This window comes from Ranitomeya variabilis, chromosome 1 (assembly GCF_051348905.1).
Source record: "Ranitomeya variabilis isolate aRanVar5 chromosome 1, aRanVar5.hap1, whole genome shotgun sequence".
Classification (NCBI taxonomy): Eukaryota; Metazoa; Chordata; class Amphibia; order Anura; family Dendrobatidae; genus Ranitomeya; species Ranitomeya variabilis.
This window is the reverse complement of record NC_135232.1, coordinates 265,505,055-265,527,253: the sequence shown is the minus strand read 5'-3', so window position 1 is coordinate 265,527,253 and position 22,199 is coordinate 265,505,055. Positions and strand designations below refer to the sequence as shown.

The window sequence follows — 22,199 nt, the reverse complement described above, 5'->3', positions numbered from 1 at the left end:
AAAAACAAAAAATGTGCCTAAGCACTAACAAGCAGGTAATTGCTACCTAGCTGCCTGTTGTGCTCAGCGCCGTTCTTCCCCGACACAGAGCTATCACAGACCACTCCTGGCAGGGATTCAGCTGCCTCTGCTGAGGCGATGGGGTGTGACTTCCGACTCATTCTGATTGACAGCCAGCTCCTCCAGTTATGCACTGGGTATCCGCCTGTCAATCAGAGTGACTTTGGCAGTCCTGCTCCATCTACCGAGCAGAGAAGAAGCCTCCATTCTGTCAACCGCTGTGACTGCTCTGTGTCTGGGAAGAACGGCGCCGGGCACAACAGGCAGTAGCAATTACCTACATGTTTGTGCTTAGGCACATTTTTTGTTTTTTCATAAAGTCCTGGATATCCCCTTTAAGGCTGGTTTCACACATCCTGATATTTTCCAGTACCGGAGATATCAGTGTCCGTGTGTGTAATACTTGGAGCACACTTGTGACAACCGTGTGCCGCATCAGTACCACATGTACCGACGCCTGGGAAGCAGCTGTATAGTTAGCGCTGTTCCCCAACGCCGGGTGCTAAAGATGGCTCCCATGACCGCTGGCAGACCAGGGGAGAATTATGAGAGCTATATTCAACTGATAACAGCAAGAGCAGGCGGCGGCTGATGGAACTATTATTCCCATCAGCCTATACCTGCTGTGAGAGCAGGCGATGGCGGATGGAAGTATTCATCAGCCGCCGCCTGCGCTATAAATAAAACATGAGTTTCCCTGTATTTTTAACCAGCCAGGCAAAACTGACAGCTTCAGGCTGCAACCCTCACCTGTCAGGTTCAGCAAGGCTGGTTATCAAGAATAGAGATGCCACCATGCTTTTTTTATCATTTGAAAAAATTGTGTGTTGTCACCCCCATTCTTGTCAACCAGCCAAGCTAAAGCAGGCTGCTGGAAGCTGATATTATCAGGCTGGTAAGGGGCCATGGATATTGACCCCCCCCAGTCTAAAAATAGCCCGCAGCCACCCCAAAAAGGCACATCTATAAGATGCGCCAATTCCGGCTCTTCCCACTTGCCCTGTAGCGGTGGCAAGTGGGGTAATATTTGTGGGGTTGATGTCACCTTTAGACATTTAGCCATTACTAATCCTTAATATTTATATTGTAAATAAAGACACAGCAAGTATAAAGTCATTTACTTGAAATCAAAACAAACACACTTTTCCACTTTTATTTAAAAATAAACAGTTGTACTCATCTAACGCCCATTCCACTGAACCCAACATCTCCTGTAATAAAAAAAATACATATATCCCTCACCTGTCTGACGTTCTGTCCCACTCCATTTTCCATGTCTGGGGATAAGTAGTCTTCAACCTGGATGGTGCCAAGGTGAGACCATCCAGGCTGAGAACCATTGATGAATGAGCTGCTGTGAGCACAGCGTCAGTGACTAGCGGTGACATCGAGGTTACTGCAGGTCGCTGAAGCTGGGTTCCCAGCCGAACTGAACTGCAGTGACCTCAACACCGTGAGAAATAGTCCCTGAGTTCACCAAAGTTCAGCTCAGTGAGTTCACCGCTGTAAACTCAGTGACTTTCTCACTGTGCTGAGGTCACCGTAGTTTAGCCCAGCTGGGAACACATCCTCAGTGACCTGCGGTAACTTCAATGAGGTCATCGCTAGTCGCTGATGCTGCGCTCACAGCAGCTCATTCCTCAGTGGTTCTCAGCCTGGATGGTCTCACCTTGGCACTGTCCAAGTTGAAAACTATTTATTCCCAGACATGGATTACGGAGTGAGACAGAACTATTGTTATTTTATTGGTTTTTTTATTTTTGTTTTATTACAGGAGACGTTGGCTTCAATGGAATGGGCGTTAGGTGATATCTTTGCTATTTTTAAATAAAAATGGAATAGTGTTTTCTTTTGATTTCAAATAAAGGACATTATACTTGCTGTGTCTTTATTTACAATATAACTATAGGATTAGTAATAGATAGGTGTCTTATAGATGCCTCTCCATTACTAACCTGTGGGCTTGATGTCACCAGACAATACAAAGGTGACAACAAACCCACAAATATTACCCCACTTGCCACCACTACAGGGCAAGTGGGAAGAGCTGGGCAAAGCGCCAGAATTGATGTAATAGATGTGCCTTTCCTGGGTGACTGCGGGCTATTTTTAGGCTGGGGAGCAATATCCATGGCCCCATAGCAGCCTGAGAATACTAGCCCCCAGTTGTCTGCTTTAGCTTGGCTGGTTGTCAAAAATGGGGTGGACCCCATGCTGTTTTTTTTAAATTATTTATTTAAATAATTAAAAAATACGACATGGGGACCCCTTTATTCTTGATAACAAGCCTTTCTGAAGCTGACAGCTGAGGATTGCAGCCTGCAGCTGTCTGTTCTACCTGGCTGGTTATCAAAAGTACATGGGAAACCGCGCATTTTTTAAATTTATAGCACAGGTGATGGCTGATGAATACTCCCATAAGCCACCGCCTGCTCTCACTGTTATTAGCGGCAGCGGGTATAGGATGATGGGAGTGGTAGTCCCACCAGCTGCCGCCTACTCTCACTGTTATCAGTGGAATATAACTCAACAATTGTCCCTGCTCATGCTGATCACTGGCCGAACACTGCCAGAAAAAGCCGAAGACTACGGCGCTCCCAGACACCTAAGCACCTATCCAAGGCTCGGGAGCGCCGGACACCTACACATGCAAGGTACTCCTTGCAATACAAATGCTCTTCATCTAAATCTGAACCTCCTCCATCTTTTTTACAGCGACTGTATGAATAAGACCCTGTGAGGGTCGAAACGTTATGTTCTTGTTGCTTTACAATAGTTATTCTTTCTGCACCGATTCCACATTGATAAACTGTGATATCGCTGCATCCAGAAGCTATATAATAAACTTTTCTAAAAGCATTCACCAAGAGTGTGCGGTGATTGGTTATTACTCATCAATAAGGATGTTTTGGTCACTTTTGAATGTTGGTTGTACTTTCACACTTGTGGTAGCATGAGACTGACTCTACAACCAACACAAGTGGCTCAGGTAGTGCAGCTCATCCAGGATGGCACATCAGCGTGAGCTGTGGCAACAAGGTTTGCTGTGTCTGTCAGCGTAGTATCCAAAGGCTGGAGGTGCTACCAGGAGACAGGCCAATACACCGGGAGATGTGGAGGGGGCCGTAGGAGGGCAACAACCCAGCAGCAGGACCGCTACCTCAGCCTTTGTGCAAGGAGGAACAGGAAGAGCACTGCCAGAGCCCTGCAAAATGACCTCTAGCAGGCCACAAATGTGCATGTGTCTTCACAAACGGTTAGAAACCGACTCCATGAGGATGGTCTGAGTGCCCGACGTACACAGATGGGGGTTGTGCTCACAGCCCAACACCATGCAGGACGCTTGGCATTCGCCACTGGCACGCTGTGCTCTTCACAGATGAAAGCAGGTTCACACTGAGCACATGTGAGAGTCTGGAGATGCCGTGGAGAGCGATCTGCTGTCTGCAACATCTTTCAGCATGACTGGTTTGTCAGTGGGTCAGTAATGGTGTGGGGTGCATTTCTTTGGAGGGCCACACAGCTCTCCATGTGCTTGCCAGAGGTAGCCTGACTGCCATTAGGTACCGAGATGAAATCCTCAGTCCCCTTGTGAGACCATATGCTGGTGCGGTTGGCCCTGGGTTCCTCCTAATGCAGGACAATGCCAGACGTCATGTGGCTGGAGTGTGTCAGCAGTTCCTGCAAGATGAAGGCATGGCCCGACCCGTTCCCCAGACCTAAATCCAATTGAACACATCTGGGACATCATGTCTCACAACATCCACCAACGTCACGTTGCACCACAGACTGTCCAGGAGTGGGCGGATGCTTTAATCCAGGTTTGGGAGGAGATCCCGCAGGAGACCATCTGCAGCCTCATCAGGAGCATGCCCAGGCATTGTAGGGAGGTCATACAGGCACATGGAGGCCACACACACTACTGAGCATCATTTCCTTGTCTTGAGGCATTTCAACTGAAGTTGGATCAGCCTGTAACTTCATTTTCCACTTTGATTTTGAGCATCATTCCAACTCCAGACCTCCGTGGGATATTAGTTGTGATTTATGTTGATAATTTTTAGGTTTTATTGTTCTAAACACATTCCACTATGTAATGAATAAAGATTTACAACTGGAATATTTCACTCAGTGATATCTGGGATGTGGGATTTTAGTGTCCCCTGTATTTTTTTGAGCAGTGTATATATGCAGCACTATTTTTGCTGTTTGAGGTGATGGAATCTGCGATAGGGGCTGTGACGTAGATGTGACCACAATCTAAAATCCGTATGATTTGCTTTGCAAGTTTGATAAAAATTGAATGATTACCAGCCTCATAACTCTTGCTAAGTTTTTATTTCATAATAACACAATTGAATTTGTTGTAAAACTAAACACACAGAATGTAAACTAAATATTGCTACAGATGCAAAGCAACCCCGACCAACACCCGAGACTTGTCATTGGCAATAGTAATAGAGAGATAACGAAAAGACATTTTTATTTTTTCCTGTTATTGGTCATTATGACGTCTCATCAGCTGCTATCAAGAGTCTTCTCTGTTCTTGCTTTCTTGGAGGATGATGATGGATGCAGTAATTCTCTTTTGCCTTCTCCACTTTGCTCTTCTATTTTTAAACCACACCTGTGCCACAAAAAATTATTAAGTTAGCAAATCTAATACACCAGTCAGGTACTACCAAAACATCATTTGACTATTACTGCTATTTCCTATCATTTACCTACTATAGTGATTTTTCATTGGAAACTAAAATTTTTTTATTGATGTCTATTGAATATCTATTACATCACAATTTTTTCATGTTCAATCATAAGTGTTATCTACAGATTCGGGGTGCCCCAATGGGGTCACATTTTTTTTTACCCTTTTTTGCTATACATTTTGTAGCCTGTTGGAAAAAATCCTAATTTTTTTTTTACTGAGCAGCCATTTGTGGATCACGTATTTTTGAATGGCTGCTTTATTGATGATATACTTATGGTTTGGTATGGACATGAAGCAGCCTTGCCAGATTTCATGAGATACATAAAAAACAACTGTAATTTAAGATCGACCAATTCTTCTGTCTCTAATGTTATTCCCTTTTTAGATCTTTTGCTTATCAGTAATGCAGAGCAGTGATCAGTGAATGTCAGGAAGCCATACTCGGGTAACACCATCCTGCGACAGAATAGTTGCCTATATGATCAATCCATATGGAGAGATGGTTAGGGCTAGGAGAATATGTTCAAACTCTGAATCCTTACCTGAGCAGCAGGGCCGGACTGGGACTAAAATTCAGCCCTGGCATTTGAAGTTACACAGGCCCACTTGTCATATGGTGACTGTATAATATCTTTGTACACTTGCAGGTTACAAGAAGTGAGGGGAGTGTAACACGACTATATAATTACAGCTGTATCCAGCATTACAGCTCAGTCCCCATAGAATGTAATACAGCACAGCCCCATAGAATGTAATGCAGCACAGCCCCTATAGAATGTAATACAGCACAGTCCCCATAGAATGTAATACAGCCAGTCATCATAGAATGTAATACAGCACAGCCCTCATAGAATGCAGGGCCGGCCCGAGAGATTACGGTGCCCTAGGTGAAACTATTTTGTTGCGACCCAACTACTTTTAACATACCTCCCAACAAATTTTAGGCCACGCCTCTGACCACACCCATTCATAACTAGCCACACCCATATCCACGTCCCAACCACACCCATTTAGCACTGCTGATCACACTTTCATAAAGAATAATTATAAACAAAAAAATATGGCCACACAGTGCTCCATACTGTATAATGGCCACACATGATGCTCCATACTGTATAATGGCCACACATGATGCTCCATACTGTATAATGGCCACACATGATGCTCCATACTGTATAATGGCCACACATGATGCTCCATACTGTATAATGGCCACACATGATGCTCCATACTGTATAATGACCACACATGATGCTCCATACTGTATATTGGCCGCACATGATACTTCATACCGTATAATGGCCACACATAGCTACTCCTACACACGCGGCTGCGCTCCGTACACACACGCTCCGCTCCATACCTCGTACACACGCGGCTCCGCTCCATACACCTCGTACACATTTAGCTCCGCTCCATACACCTGATACACACACGACTCTGCTCCGTACACCTCATACACACACGGCTCCGCTCCATACACCTCATACACATTCAGCTCCGCTTCATAAACCTTTTGCCTTTTGAAAAGATTTTTAAAATTTTTTCTATTTTGTCTCTGGCGCCCCCTTAGGTTCGGTGCCCTAGGCGGCCGCCTAGTTCGCCTATACGTTCGGGCCAGCCCTGATAGAATGTAATGCAGCACAGCCCCTATAGAATGTAATACAGCACAGTCCCCATAGAATAATACAGCCAGCCATCATAGAATGTAATACAGCTCAGTCCCCATAGAATGTAATGCAGCACAGCCCCCATAGAATGTAATACAGCACAGTCCCCATAGAATGTAATGCAGCACAGCCCCATAGAATGTAATGCAGCACAGCCCCCATAGAATGTAATACAGCACAGTCCCCATAGAATGTAATACAGCCAGCCCCCATAGAATGTAATGCAGCACAGCCCCATAGAATGTAATACAGCCTGTTCTGTCTTCATACACGTTGATACGGTGTGTGATCCGACATACGGCATAAACCACTTCTGTCTCCCAAATAAGCAGACTGTTCTCTGTAGTCTAACTTGTTTATTGGTAAACATGAGCGCGGTAAAACGGATAAACTTAACCAGGGTGGCAAGTAAGTGAGGTAGTTCCAATACAGCAGATAACACGTGTGTCCAGGGAGATACACAGAGAGAAAATGGAATTTCCCCATCCCATGATGCTTTGGTGCAATCCCATAATGCAACACTCTAATTACTGAAAAACACAGGTAATAAATTTAACCACCACTGGGTGGTGCTATAACACAGCAAAACCAAAACTATAGTACTAAAACTCTTTAATGGATAATATGAACCACGCTGTCCTATTGGAAGAACAGAACACTCCCCGCTTGGCATCAACCGATGCCACCTACAGGTTCTTTTGGCGAAAACAGTAAGACAAGTTCCGCAACTGGTCTGAGGAATAGTTTACTCTCCCCGGACTTTCCTACTTTGACCTCAACCTTACGGACCTTCCCATCTTTGCTTGGGAATACTTTAGTGATGAGGCCTAGTGGCCACTGATTACAGTGAGACTGGCTGTCTTTCATGAGAACGACATCACCGGTTTGGATGTTTGGTTTGTCGGTCTGCTACTTCTTCCTTGGTTGTAAAGTGGAGAGGTACTGCTTCCTCCATCTGTCCCAGAAGGTATTGGAGAGACTTTGGACTTGTCTCCATTGTCGTCTGTAGAGATCCTTGTTGCTGAAATCTCCAGGTAGAGCGCTGAGGATACTGGCTTTCTGAGTAAGCAACATGTCAGGAGTGAGAATGGTAGGATCCTCAGTCACTAGAAAGTGAAGTCAATGGTCTAGCATTAATGATGGCTGAAACTTCTGCCAGGAATGTGGTCAAACTTTCATGTGTGAGTCTTGCGCTATCTGTTTGCAAGAAAATGGAGTCAAGGATTCTGCGTGCCATTCCTATCATCCTCTTCCAAGCACCTCCCATGTGAGAAGAGTGTGGAAGATTGAAAGTCCAGGTACATCCCTGCTCACTCAAGTATCTTTCCACACTGGTGTTGTCTAGGTTGGAAGGAATTTGAAGTTCTTTCACTGCTCCTACAAAGTTGGTACCTCTATCGGAGCGTATGTGCTTCACGGGGCCTCTGATGGCGATGAAACGTCGGAGTGCATTTATAAACCCTGAAGTGTCCATGGATTCAATTACTTCGATGTGGACTGCTCTGATGGACATACAGGTGAACATAACCGCCCAGCGTTTGTCGTTGGCTTGGACTCTTCTAGTGTGCCGTGCAACCACAGACCATGGCCCGAATACATCCAGTCCGACATTGGTAAAAGGAGGTTCTGTACTAAGTCTGTCCGATGGGAGATTGGCCATCTTCGGCTTTTGAGTCTCGCCACGGAGTTTGCGACAAATCACGCAATTGTAAATGAGTTTACTCACGCATCGCTTTGCTCCTACTATCCATAGTCCAGCAGTTCGTAGATTTCCTTCGGTAAACAGTCGGCCCTGATGTTTCACCAAGACGTGGTGGTATTGCACAAGCAGGGTCGTGACATGATGATGTCCAGGAATTATTATAGGGTGTTTCTCCCCAAATTCCACTTCAGCTTCTTGAAGACGACCTCCAATTCTTAACAGCCCATCCTGGTCAATGATTGGATCAAACTTCTTCAAGACACTATCTCTAGAAACAGGTTGGCCTTTATTGAGGTTATCTAATTCTTTGGCATAACATTCACGTTGTATGGTGCGAATTATAACGTTCCTGGCATTTTCCATGTTTGGAACGGTAAAGGCAAGCTTGCAGTGATGCCAACCCTTGCAAGGTTTCTGAATGGCGGGTGATGTTGACTTATGGGACTGGGCCACATGAATCAAACAAACGAGGGCACGAACAAGCGAGTTCCAAGTTGAGAACTTGTTGAAATGGTGGGATTTGAGGTGATTGTCTTTAGTCACCGTACGTAGAACGGATACCTGAGGGCGGATTTCCTCATCTGCCTCTGGATCTACCAGTTCGAAGATGTTTGACTCGTCCATGTATGGCGTCGAACGGTATAAGAATGTAAGGCCAGTAAACCAGGCTGTGTCCTTAAGGTGTCTTGCTTCAACGGATCTGGTTGCGTGGTCCGCAGGATTGTGGTTTGTTGACACAGTGCCACTGTTTAGGTTCGGTGGATCTCCTGATCCTTAGCACCCGATTGCTGACATAGGCATAGAAGCGACGAGTTTATTTGCAAATGTACCCCAGCACTACCTTGCTGTCAGTGTAGAACTCGACTTCTTTGATTTCCAGGTCCATTTCCGTCGAGATAAGCTCAGCTAACTCTACTGCTAGCACAGCTGCACAGAGTTCCAGTCTGGGTACTGTGTGTTCACGGAGTGGGGCCAATTTTGTCCGGCTCATAACAATCCTTACGTGGCATTGTTCGTTGATGTCAGTAGTTTTCAAATACGCCACTGCTGCAATTGCTTTGGTTGAAGCATCGCAGAAGATACAAAGCCTTTGCATCTTGATTTCTGTTGATGGCACAGAAGCATATGGTCGTGCCACGAAGAGACTTGACAGGGCTTCTAAAGAGTTCTTCCATCTCACCCACAAGTCTCTTTTCTCACTGGGAAGCGGATCATCCCAATCGGACGTCTCTTGGGTGAAGTCTCTCAACATCATTTTACCTTGGATAGTTACAGGGGTTACAAATCCCAAAGGATCGTACAAGCTGTTTACCACGGACAGGACGCCTCTACGCGTGAAGGGTTTCTCTTCTTCACTGATCTGGAAGGTGAATGCATCCTTTTTCAAATCCCAGAGTAAACCCAGGCTCCGCTGCATAGGAAGGGAGTCCGTGCTTAAATCCAAGTCTTTTAAATCGGTTGAGTAATCTTGAGAGGGAAAGGCTGCCATTAGTTTTTGACTGTTGGAAGCAATTTTGTGCAACCTCAAATTGGATGAAGCGAGCATTTCTTGTGCCCTTTTCAGGAGACTGACTGCCGACTCATCTGTGGATGTGGATTTCAAGCAATCATCTACGTAGAAATCCTTTTCTACAAACAATCTTACATCCGATCCATACTTTGCTTCACCCTCTCTGGCTGAATGTCTGAGGCCATAGATAGCGACAGCAGGGGAGGGGCTGTTCCCAAAGATGTGTACCTTCATACGGTATTCCACGATGTCCTTGTAGGGGTCATTATCGCGGTACCAGAAAAACCTCAAGTAGTTTCTGTGTTCTTCTTTAACAAGGAAGCAGTGAAACATCTGTTGTATGTCAGCCATAAATGCTACTGCATCTTTGCGGAAACGAAGAAGTACTCCCAGAAGTCTGTTGCTGAGGTCTGGACAAGACAGAAAGACGTCATTTAGAGAAACACCTTCGTATCTGGCACTTGAGTCAAATACCACTCTTATCTGACCTGGTTTCTTCGGATGATACACGCCGAAAATAGGTAAGTACCAACATTCCTCGGAATCTTGGAGTACAGGTGCAATTTCCGCGTGGCCACTCTGGAATATTCTCTCCATGAAGGTAAAGAAGTGTTCTCTTGTTTCTGGTGCCTTCTGCAGTTTGCGTGTAAGGGAGACAAATCGACTGTAGACAAGTTCTCTGTTGTTGGGTAAGCGTTGCCTCTGTGGTTTGAATGGTAAAGGTACGACCCAACTCTTTGATTCATCTCTTACTATCTCTCGCTCCATAATGTCCAAGAACAGTCTGTCCTCTATGGACGTTGCTACCTGGTTGTCTTCTCTTGTCCTGTGGAAAACTGCACCCTATATGATCTTGCTCACCGTCACATGCATGGTCTTCACTGGAAGGATCAGCTAACGGACAAGGTGGAGGGGTGTGGTGTGGCAATTCTTTAATCAGGAAACTGCTCTCACATGGCTGGAAGAGAGACGGACGTCCATTCTTGAGGGTATTGGTGAGCATGCTGTTGACTGATGTCGGCCTGTGTGCTCCACCCAAACAGACGTCTCCCACAATGACTCATCCTAGGTCAAGTCTCTGAGCATATGGGGCATTTTGTGGGCCGTTAATCTGTCCTCTAGCCTTGTGGACCCGTAGTATGTCTCTTCCGAGGAGTAAGACGATAGGAGCTCCTTGGTCCAGTTCCGGTATCAGGTGAGCTATACGTTTCAAGTGGGTATGATGAGCTGCTACCTCTGGTGTAGGTATCTCAGACCTGTTGTCGGGAATCTGGTTGCACTCCAGTATTGATGGCAAGGATAAGCAGGTTTGACCGTCTATAGACTCTACTTTGAATCCGTTCACTTTTCTCCCCGCCATCTCGACAGTACCTGCACATGTCTTCAAGGAGTACGGAGAGCCGGGACCAGCAATGTTGAAGGTGTCGAAGAGAAGGGACTTGGCTAGAGACCTGTTGCTCTGATCGTCCAAGATTGCATATACCTTGATTGCTTTATCCTGTTGGCTCGCTGGGAATACTCTGACAAGACAGATCTTCGAGCAGGATCTTCCTGCTACGAGTTCCTTGCAGATCTCTGTACACTGTGAAGTGACCACTGGGGTGTCCACGTCAGTGTCCATCTGTTTTTCGGCAGACTCTTCTACTCACGACGATATCCCTGAGGGTGGTCCAGGGTGTAAGGCTGTGTTGTGCTCCACACTACTACATTCTGCGCATTTCACGCTGGTTTCACAGTTTTTGGCGAAGTGTGAGGTCGTCGCGCAGCATCTGAAGCATATCTTGTTTTCCTTTAGGAAACTCTTACGGTCTTCTAGAGACTTCTCCCTGAAGGCTCTACATTTTAGTAGAGGATGAGGTTTCTTGTGTAGGGGGCAGTGTTTGCTGAGATCCTGCGGTTTGTCCTCTTCTGGAGAGGACTTACTTGCCCTGTAAGGAAAACCTGTGGAGGTAACATTAGTTTTGTGGACTGCCACTGGTGTTTTACTGGGTTTTACACCAGAGGCAGTGGTACATGACATAGTGAAATCGAAACTGGGGTCATTTCTAACTTTAGCTTGCTGAGCAACAAAGTCTACAAACACCCTGAAAGGAGGAAATGGTACCTTATGAGCCTGTTTGTAACGGGACCCGTGACTGACCCACTTTTCTTGTAAGTTGTAAGGGAGCTTTTGGACAATCAGGTTGACACCTCTGGCAGTGTCCAGGAATGCCAACCCTGGTAGGTCACCTTCTGCCTGAGCAGCATGTACCTCCATTAACAAGTCGCTCAGTTCCCTGAGCTTTTGATAACCCTTATTTGCTATCTTGGGGAAATCATCAATTCTTTTATACAAAGCGTTTTCTATAGCTTCTATTGACCCATAACATTCTTCGAGTCTCTCCCACACCATGCGAAGTCCTGTGTGTGGGTACTTTATGTTAATGTTCCTGATTCTTTTGGCGTGTTCAGCTGACTCGCTCCCAAGCCACTTAACCAGTAGATCTAACTCTTCACTACTGGAAAGATGCAAGTCTCTGATGGCATTCTGCAAAGAGGCTCGCCATGCTCTGTAGCTTTCAGCTCGATCAGTGAACTTTACAAGTCCCTTGGTCACCAGCTCCCGGCGGGTAAAGAACCTTGCAAAGTTCATAGTGGCTGAGTCAGTGCCGTGAGCTGGTGTGCTGTTGTCATGCGGTGTGTGTGATGCATCCTCATACCTGGTAGGAGCTTCTGGCTTAGGAAAGTCTGTATAAAACCGTTCCGAAGCGAAGGGTGTCCCTGTCAGTCTGGGAGGAGGCCGTACCTTCTGTTCTGTAAGACGGTATTGGTGGTCGACGTCGTTTCGCAGTATACCTTCCTGCTTCCAGTACGGTGTTTGGAGGAAAGATCTCTGGTAATCTGTATCGGCTGGTTGGTGTAACGGATCAGAGTTGTCTTCTATTCTGGGATGTTGGTGGACGTATACTGAAACGCGTTGAGCAGGGTCCTGACGATCAAGGTCTGGTCCACGTACGTCGCTGTCACGCTCAGATTCAGGAAACTCCACGGCTTCTAAGAACTCAGCTTTGGCTATTGCGGCTGCTGCTTCTTTTTCAGCGGAAAGCCTTTCTAAGGTCGCTCGCAGGCGTGCTGTATCTGCGTCTCTATCGGCTTGCAGGCGGGCTCTTTCTGCTTCTTGCTCTGCTTGCAGGCGGGCTCTTTCTGCTTGCAGGCGAGCGCTTTCTGCTTCTTGGTCTGCTTGTCTTAACTTTAACTGCATCTCTTGTGCAGCGAAGGAGGATCTTACTTTCGCCGCCTCAGCTTCTGCACGGGCGAGGGTGACAGATCTTTTCGAGGAAGACTTGCTAGAGCGGCTTGTTTGGGACCTCGTCCCGAGTGAAGATGCTCGACTTGCAGACATTTTGTGTCCGTTTGCAGGCTGTAGGACGTCTCAGAGCGGGTAGGAATGACTTCAGCGTGGACTGAGACGTGTGGTGCTTGGTGGGCTGCACTCTTGGTACTTGTGACTGTATGGCGGCCGCTGCGGTATCTGCAGGCAGTGCGGTGTGGTACAAGCGGCTGCGTAGGTGGTATTTGCTATCGCTGGCGTCTAGCCTCCTTTTACTGTCACCGCCGGCATTTAGCATCCGTGTTACTGTTCTCCGCTGGTATTTAGCCTCCGTTTTACTGTTCTGTCTTCATACACGTTGATACGGTGTGTTATCCGACATACGGCATAAACCACTTCTGTCTCCCAAATAAGCAGACTGTTCTCTGTAGTCTAACTTGTTTATGGGTAAACATGAGCGCGGTAAAACGGATAAACTTAACCAGGGTGGCAAGTAAGTGAGGTAGTTCCAATACAGCAGATAACACGTGTGTCCAGGGAGATACACAGAGAGAAAATGGAATTTCCCCATCCCATGATGCTTTGGTGCAATCCCATAATGCAACACTCTAATAATTACTGAAAAACACAGGTAATAAATTTAACCACCACTGGGTGGTGCTATAAAACAGCAAAACCAAAACTATAGTACTAAAACTCTTTAATGGATAATATGAACCACGCTGTCCTATTGGAAGGACAGAACACTCCCCGCTTGGCATCAACCGATGCCACCTACAGGTTCTTTTGGCGAAAACAGTAAGACAAGTTCCGCAACTGGTCTGAGGAATAGTTTACTCTCCCCGGACTTGCCTACTTTGACCTCAACCTTACGGACCTTCCCATCTTTGCTTGGGAATACTTTAGTGATGAGGCCTAGTGGCCACTGATTACAGTGAGACTGGCTGTCTTTCATGAGAACGACATCACCACTGGGTGGTGCTATAACACAGCAAAACCAAAACTATAGTACTAAAACTCTTTAGTGGATAATATGAACCACACTTGTTATGATCTGGTGGCCTAAGAGCAGCATGAGACGTACTCTGGAGAAGGTGGTACCTGTACTGACCGCAGACCCTGAACTTAACACCGCAACTAGAAGTAGCCATGGAATGTACCTTTCACTCCCTAGACATCTCGACACAGCCGGAGGACTAATTACCCCTAGAGATAGAAAAGGGAAAACTATCTTGCCTCAGAGAAAATCCCCAAAGGATAGACAGCCCCCCCACAAATATTGACTGTGAGAGGAGAGGGAAAAAACATACACAGACTGAAATCAGAATTTAGCAAAGGAGGCCACTTCTAGCTAAATAGAAAAGATAGGACAGAGTACTATGCGGTCAGTATTAAAACACTAGAAAATATCCACCACAGAAAATACAAAATCTCCACATCTAACTAAAGATATGGAGGATATATCTGCATCTCCAGAGATACCAGCTTGGCTAAACAAATCCTTATCCAGACCAAGCTGGACAAGACAAAAACATGGAAAAGAACTGAACAATAAGGCCCACAGCATGTGGACAGCAAAAATCAAGGCCAGAACTTATCTTTGTTGAAATGAACAGCAAAGCAGGAGAGAGCAGGCAGGGATGTGAATCCTCCAGGAACAATGGACAACTGGCACTGACTAAAGGGTCAAGCAAGACTAAATAGCCCAGTCAGAATTGCAAAAAGTGGACACACCTGATGAATGCTGCGATCCAGAGACAGCAGCGCTACCACTTATAACCACTGGAGGGAGCCCAAGAGCAGAATTCACAACACACGCTGTCCTATTGGAAGGACAGAACAACAGCCAGCCCCCATAGAATGTAATACAGCACAGCCCCCATAGAATGTAATACAGCCAGCCATCATAGAATGTAATACAGCACAGCCCTCATAGAATGTAATGCAGCACAGCCCCCATAGAATGTAATACAGCACAGTCCCCATAGAATGTAATACAGCCAGCCATCATAGAATGTAATACAGCTCAGTCCTCATAGAATGTAATACAGCCAGCCCCCATAGAATGTAATACAGCACAGCCCCCATAGAATGTAATACAGCACAGCCCCCATAGAATGTAATACAGCCAGCCATCATAGAATGTAATACAGCCAGCCCCCATAGAATGTAATACAGCACAGCCCCCATAGAATGTAATACAGCACAGCCCTCATAGAATGTAATGCAGCACAGCCCCCATAGAATGTAATACAGCACAGTCCCCATAGAATGTAATACAGCCAGCCATCATAGAATGTAATACAGCTCAGTCCTCTTAGAATGTAATGCAGCACAGCCCCCATAGAATGTAATACAGCACAGCCCCCATAGAATGTAATACAGCCAGCCATCATAGAATGTAATACAGCACAGTCCCCATAGAATGTAATGCAGCACAGCCCCATAGAATGTAACGCAGCACAGCCCCCATAGAATGTAACACAGCACAGCCCCCATAGAATGTAATACAGCCAGCCCCCATAGAATGTAATGCAGCACAGCCCCATAGAATGTAATACAGCCAGACCCCATAGAATGTAATGCAGCACAGCCCCCATAGAATGTAATGCAGCACAGCCCCCATAGAATGTAATGCAACCAGCCCCCATAGAATGTAATATAGCCAGCCCCCATAGAATGTAATACAGCCAGCCCCCATAGAATGTAATACAGCCAGCCCCCATAGAATGTAATGCAGCACAGCCCCCATAGAATGTAATACAGCACAGCCCCCATAGAATGTAATACAGCACAGCCCCCATAGAATGTAATACAGCCAGCCATCATAGAATGTAATACAGCCAGCCCCCATAGAATGTAATACAGCACAGCCCCCATAGAATGTAATACAGCACAGCCCTCATAGAATGTAATGCAGCACAGCCCCCATAGAATGTAATACAGCACAGTCCCCATAGAATGTAATACAGCCAGCCATCATAGAATGTAATACAGCTCAGTCCTCATAGAATGTAATGCAGCACAGCCCCCATAGAATGTAATACAGCACAGCCCCCATAGAATGTAATACAGCCAGCCATCATAGAATGTAATACAGCACAGTCCCCATAGAATGTAATGCAGCACAGCCCCATAGAATGTAACGCAGCACAGCCCCCATAGAATGTAATACAGCACAGTCCCCATAGAATGTAATACAGCCAGCCCCCATAGAATGTAATGCAGCACAGCCCCATAGAATGTAATACAGCCAGACCCCATAGAATGTAATGCAGCACAGCCCCCATAGAATGTAATGCAGCACAGCCCCCATAGAATGTAATGCAGCCAGCCCCCATAGAATGTAATATAGCCAGCCCCCATAGAATGTAATACAGCCAGCCCCCATAGAATGTAATACAGCCAGCCCCCATAGAATGTAATGCAGCACAGCCCCCATAGAATGTAATACAGCACAGCCCCCATAGAATGTAATACAGCACAGTCCCCATAGAATGTAATACAGCCAGCCCCCATAGAATGTAATGCAGCACAGCCCCATAGAATGTAATACAGCCAGCCCCCATAGAATGTAATGCAGCACAGCCCCCATAGAATGTAATGCAGCCCCCCCCCATAGCCCCGCAATCCAGTTATCACTCATTGATATATAATAATTAAAAAAAAACAGTCTACTCACTTTTCCTCGTGCCCCGCACTGCTCCTGGCTCTGGTCTCAGCAGCTGCAGTCTGCCCACCCGGTCACACAGCAGGTGCGCGATGATATGACGCGGGGAATGATGGGAGAGGGAGCATCAGCAGACACTCTCTCCTCCATCATTGCATTCAACTGTACCGGTGTCTATGACGCCGGTATAGTTGAATGCGGGGCCGGGAGTGTGCCGACAGCGGGGGGAGTGTGCCGACAGCGGCACACTCGAGCGGCCCAATACTGCCACTGGCCCTTCTGGCATTTGCCAGAACTGCCCGATGGCCACTCCGGCCCTGCTGAGCAGTGTAACTTAATTTAGGATAGACTTCACCAGGGTTTATAGCAGATATAGCAGAAATCTTCTTAAAGGGAACCTGTCAGCAGGGTTGTGCATAGTAACCTACACACACTGTCAGGTCAGCACTGAATAAAATGATACCTTGGTTGATGAAATCCATCTTGTGGCTGTTTCTTAATCTTTATTTTCAGTTTTGTGTTAATGGGTTATGCCATGCTCTGCTTAGATATTCATAATGCAGACTGCTGACAGGTCACTGATCCCTCACTGACCTACAGCCTAGTTTGCATAATGAATACCATCACATACTGAATAAAAAAATAAGAACGCTTCTGCAGGCAGGTGGCGGCCATGGCCCCTGTGCTGCAGCTTAATCGCATGGTTATTGTGCACTTATTCCCTTTTGCAGATTTACTTGAGTGAGGTAAAAAAAAAAGTTATTTTGAAAATGGTGCCCGTCGCGCCTACGCAGAAGCAGCTATCGGTTTATATAGAGATCAGATAGCTGCTGTTTTGCAGACGCTGGCGACACCATCTTGCTGGAGAAGAAAAAGAAAAGTCCTCCACCAAGATGGCCCCGCCCGCGCATGCGCAATAGCAGCTGTCGGCGATCTCCTAAATCTGCAAAAGTGAATAAGTGCACAGTAACCATGCGATTATTCTGCAGTGCAGGTGCCACAGCCACCACCTGCCTGCAGAAGCGTTTCAGAGCACCACATACATGAACCCCGCCTTAGGACACGAGCATGTCACTAACACAAAACTGACAATAAAGATTAAGAAACTGCCACAAGACCAATTTCATCAACCCATCATTTTATTCAGTATAACGGCAGCGACCTGACACTGTCTGTAGGTTACTGTGCACAATCCTGTTGACAGGTGCACACGTTCAGGATTTTTTGCTTTTTTTAAGCCGTTTTCCACAGGAAAAACGCTTAAAAAACGCATACATAAGCATCCCATCATTTTTAATGCATTCTGCAATTTTTGTGCACATGATTTTCCACGTAAAAAACGCATCGCGGTAAAAAACGCAGCATGTTCATTAATTTTGTGGATTTTTTGTGTTTTTCCCGCTATTTAATGCATTGGGAAGCTCCGGGAAAAAACGTACAAAAAACGCATGCGGATTTCCTGCAGAGAAAAGTCCGGTTTTGTTCAGGAAAATTCAGCAGAAAATCCTGATGTGTGCACACATAGCCTAAGGGTGAGTTTCCACGGTCAGTAAACGCTGCGTGTTTGACGCTGCGCAGAGCTGCAGCGTCAAACAAGCAGCGTCCAGATGTTCCAGCATAGTGGAGGGGATTTTAGGAAATCCCATCTCCACTATGCGTGGAAACCCGCATCCGTCTTCCCTGCGACTCCGGACATGCTGCGCGTCTTTTCAGATCGCAGCATGTCCGTACACCTTGCGGGGACGCAGCGTCCCCGCAAGGCATATCACAGGGCGCTATGGGAGATAGCGATGATCCCGGATGTGGACAGTTAACACATCCGGCATCATCGCGTCCCAGAAAGGGGGCGGGGCTTAGCGCCGAGCGGCTTCGCCGCTGCGGCGATACCGCCGGCCATCCTGACCATGGACACATACCCTAATAATGCAGAGACAAAAAAATACCAGGGAAAAATGTATTTCTAAAAATAAATATCGGAGTAGCCACAAAAATAATTTAGTTCAACTTGTTAATTTTGTTGCATCATACAGTAATCAATTTACTTCCATCAAACATATAGTTCTAAAATATTTACCGGTACTAAATCAAGACGAGATATTGAGTAAAATTCTAAAGCAGGGTTGCATTTTTCTGCAAAGAAAGGTAAATCTTTAGCCCCTTAAGGTAGTGGTCATTTTTCTTTTTTTTTCCTCCCAAGAGCTATAACTTTTTTATTTTCCCATGAATAAAGCCGTCTGAGGTATTGTTTTTTGTGGGACTTATTGTACTTTTCAATGACACCATTCATTTTACCACATAGTGTACTGGAAAAGGGAAAAAAATACAAGTGCATTGAAATTGATCTGGCAATTTGATTTTCCAGGTAAGTACGAGTATGCAGATACCATACACATATATATTTTATCTAAGTGGTGAAAAAAAAAGTACACATTTTTAAGAGAAAAAATGTTGTTGTCGTTTTCTGGCACAAGTAACATTTTCATTTTTCGGGATATGGGGCTGTGTGAGAGCTTATTTTATTGTCCATGAGCTGACATTTTTATCTATACAATTTTGGGGTAGATACGATATTTTGATGGCCTATTATTGCATTTGACTGCAATGTTGCAACAGCCAACAAAAATGTAATTCTGGCCCGGGGTAGAACTGGCAGTTATCAACTATCAGCATATGTCATGTCGGACGTTATTCACACTAGGGCGTCCGACAGACAGCGGTAATTCCGCATTCGTCCACTATGCGCTCAGTGGCGCCGGCTAGATTTCATCTAGGTTGTCCGGGGTTAATCTGGCTGGTAATCGGGTTGGAGGCTGGGTCTCGCCCACTGCCTTTAAATAGTTCTGCTGAACTTTGGGCGTTGCCGATTACAGCTTGTGTCTTGTGCCTGTGATCTCGGTCTGGAGTGGTGGTCTAGGAGAGGAAATATCGTATCTGGTGGTGTATTATCCTTCGTCATATTTCTCCTTCCTATATTTGTATTTGTTTTGCCCTGTGCACATTATAGTGTTTTCCTGTGTGTCTGCGGCGTGGTGCGTTTTTAGTTTTCCCTGTCTGTGCTTTCTGTAGGGGTTGGTGTGAGGTCTTATCACTGGGAGGGGGTGGAGGTTTCAGCTTAGTACTGAAGCAGGAGTCAGGGTCAGGCCTGGCGGCCCAGACATGCACACCTTCAGTGTAAACTCTGGGAGAGGGACAGACAGGGTTTCCCTAGTCTGAGGGATATTGCAGGGGCCCGGGTAATCAGCTGTAGTCTACCCAGTACCCCCGTGACAGCATATTATTGCCTAGCCTCATACATAAATAATAATAATAATTCTGGATAATCCCTTTAAGTTTTTGGGAGTATGAATGCCATACCTAGAAATACACGCACTTAGGCCGGGGTCACACTTGCGAGTTCAATGGGAGAAACTCGCTCAAGTCTCTCGCATCAAGCCCCGACACTGCCTCCAGGACTCGGGACCGGAGTTTGCGGCTGCATATATTTGTATGCAGCTGAACGCTCCAGTCTCGAGTGCCGGCGGCAGGGCCGGGACTTGATGAGAGAGACTTGCCGAGTTTCTCGCATTGAACTCACAAGTGTGACCCCGGCCTTACACATATTAGCTTGCTATCAATGAGGTAATTAAGAGTTGTGTAAGGAATATTTGGTTAGGCTGAATGTCTTTGGGCACACAATTAATCAAGATTTGCTGCTGGAACCTTTGCAATTGCCGACCAATGACATCTAGATGTGCTTGATGAGCAACAAATCCGGGGATGATGTAAGTGATGGTAGCACCATTAGCCCATGCAGGATACTTACAGTAGGATAAGTAACATGCAGCCTGGCATTATTGTATTGACAAACAGCTTCAGGAGCACTTTGGAGAAATGGCCGTATCACTGGTACCACGATCAAGACAATGTAAGGCCAAGCTGTTAGTGTAACTGAGATGAAGAATAGAGGCATCCGGCGGCTGGGAGTAGGACCCTTGTGATATTCCCTAGTGAAAATCTCTTTATGACATTGCCCAGATGGTCTCAAGACCAATCTCCAGCTATCATTGCATCAAAGGCGGGACTCATCTCTGAAGAAGATAGATTCCATTCCAGTCTCCATTGCCTTCCTGCTTTGCACCACGATATTGTCATGGAGTTACCGCAACTGTGTGGAGCCAGAAGACCGCAGTGTCTGATTGCTCCTACTCTGGTGCTGAGAAGAATTTTAAATGTGTTTATTTCTTCTGGCAGAACAGGGGTTAATCGGCCATGTTGGAAATCCCTGTACTCATAGCTGTGCTTGGTTAGCCACTCCTTTCCCCTTTATAATCTTGGCTCTGTTACTAATCCTTATCAGAGCAAGCATTTGCTACATGGCTAACGGAGGGAGAGGAGTTCATATGAGAAGGAGAGTTGAAGGAGTTATTTGTGACTGTTGCGTGGTTTGTATGCGTGGTAATTCCTTGTCCTTCTCTATTTTGGATTATTCCCCTATTTTCACACCCCAGATCATTTCTCTGCTATATTTATATATGAGTGAATGTTTTGTATGCCTTTGTGTTGCCTTGTTTGTCGGGTTGGTGTACTACGGTGCGCAGTAGCGCCCCCTCTTCTCTGGGTGGGGGAGGAGAACAGACAGAGGGTTAACTTAGGAGATAAGGCAAGGGCGGGGGCCCCAGCATCTTCACCATCTGAAGCATCCCGGGGAACAGGGCAAGCTAGGGCGCCCCCTAGTGTTAGGGACAGGGAAGGAGCCCCTGGTCCCGGATCACCCAACAGCTGTGTAGTGACAGATATTCTTTGAGAGCAGTGGCATGAGGTCAATGAGAAACCAATAGCTGGACATCTGTCTAATAGCCTAATGTCGTGCAAACTATATCTAAAAATTTGTGTAGGTACAGTTTCACTCGTTAGTCTTGGTATGCAGCCTTCAATTGCAGTTCAGAATGTATCATTCCTGAAACCAGTGATACTGCCATTTCTACAAAGTGTCCAAAAAGTAATTTTTTAACACGACAGCGCCAGACCACATCTTGCTTTTGCTACTGTGAGCAGCCTGCATATCCTATTCTGCTACCATGGCCTGCAGCATCTCCTGGCTTTTCTCCCATTGACCACATCCGGGATGTCATTGAATGACATTTGCAAAGGGGTTTGCCAGCAGTGGATCTTGATGATTTGTTGGCCCAAGGACATTCATGTGACAGGACAACTTTTCTCCTATAGAAGTGCCTAGATCTAGGTAGAGTATGATATCAAAAAAAGTCCCTGTGCTACCCACACAGTGAATTCCTCGACAATAACCTCTACATGCACGGTATGATGACTATACTGTACCTCCCCTCAACTCCCCCGGCAAAGTATGGTAACCCTACAGTCCTTTATATAGTATAATGGGCCCCACCTTGCCTTCCATATAATATAATGGGCCCCACATAGTACTCCATATAATATAAAGTACCCTCCATATTGTATAATACACCCACATTGTCCTCCATACAGTATTATGGCCACCACAGTGTACTCACTGTGGTAAATAAATACTAACCTCTTTTTGTTCCACCGCTGCTTCGGTAAGCATAGCGAACAG

General features: G+C 46.0%; 1 long non-coding RNA gene across 3 annotated transcripts in view; it reads right to left on the bottom strand.

Annotated features, from left to right (window-relative positions):
* Positions 1–4,390: 4,390 nt before the first annotated feature.
* The window catches only part of LOC143793909 (uncharacterized), a 34,547-nt gene continuing 16,738 nt past the window's right edge, over positions 4,391–22,199 (bottom strand). For all 3 annotated transcript variants that reach the window (XR_013220329.1, XR_013220330.1, XR_013220331.1), the window contains exon 3: positions 4,391–4,687. This is a non-coding gene — a long non-coding RNA (uncharacterized LOC143793909). The remainder of the gene's footprint in view (positions 4,688–22,199) is intronic.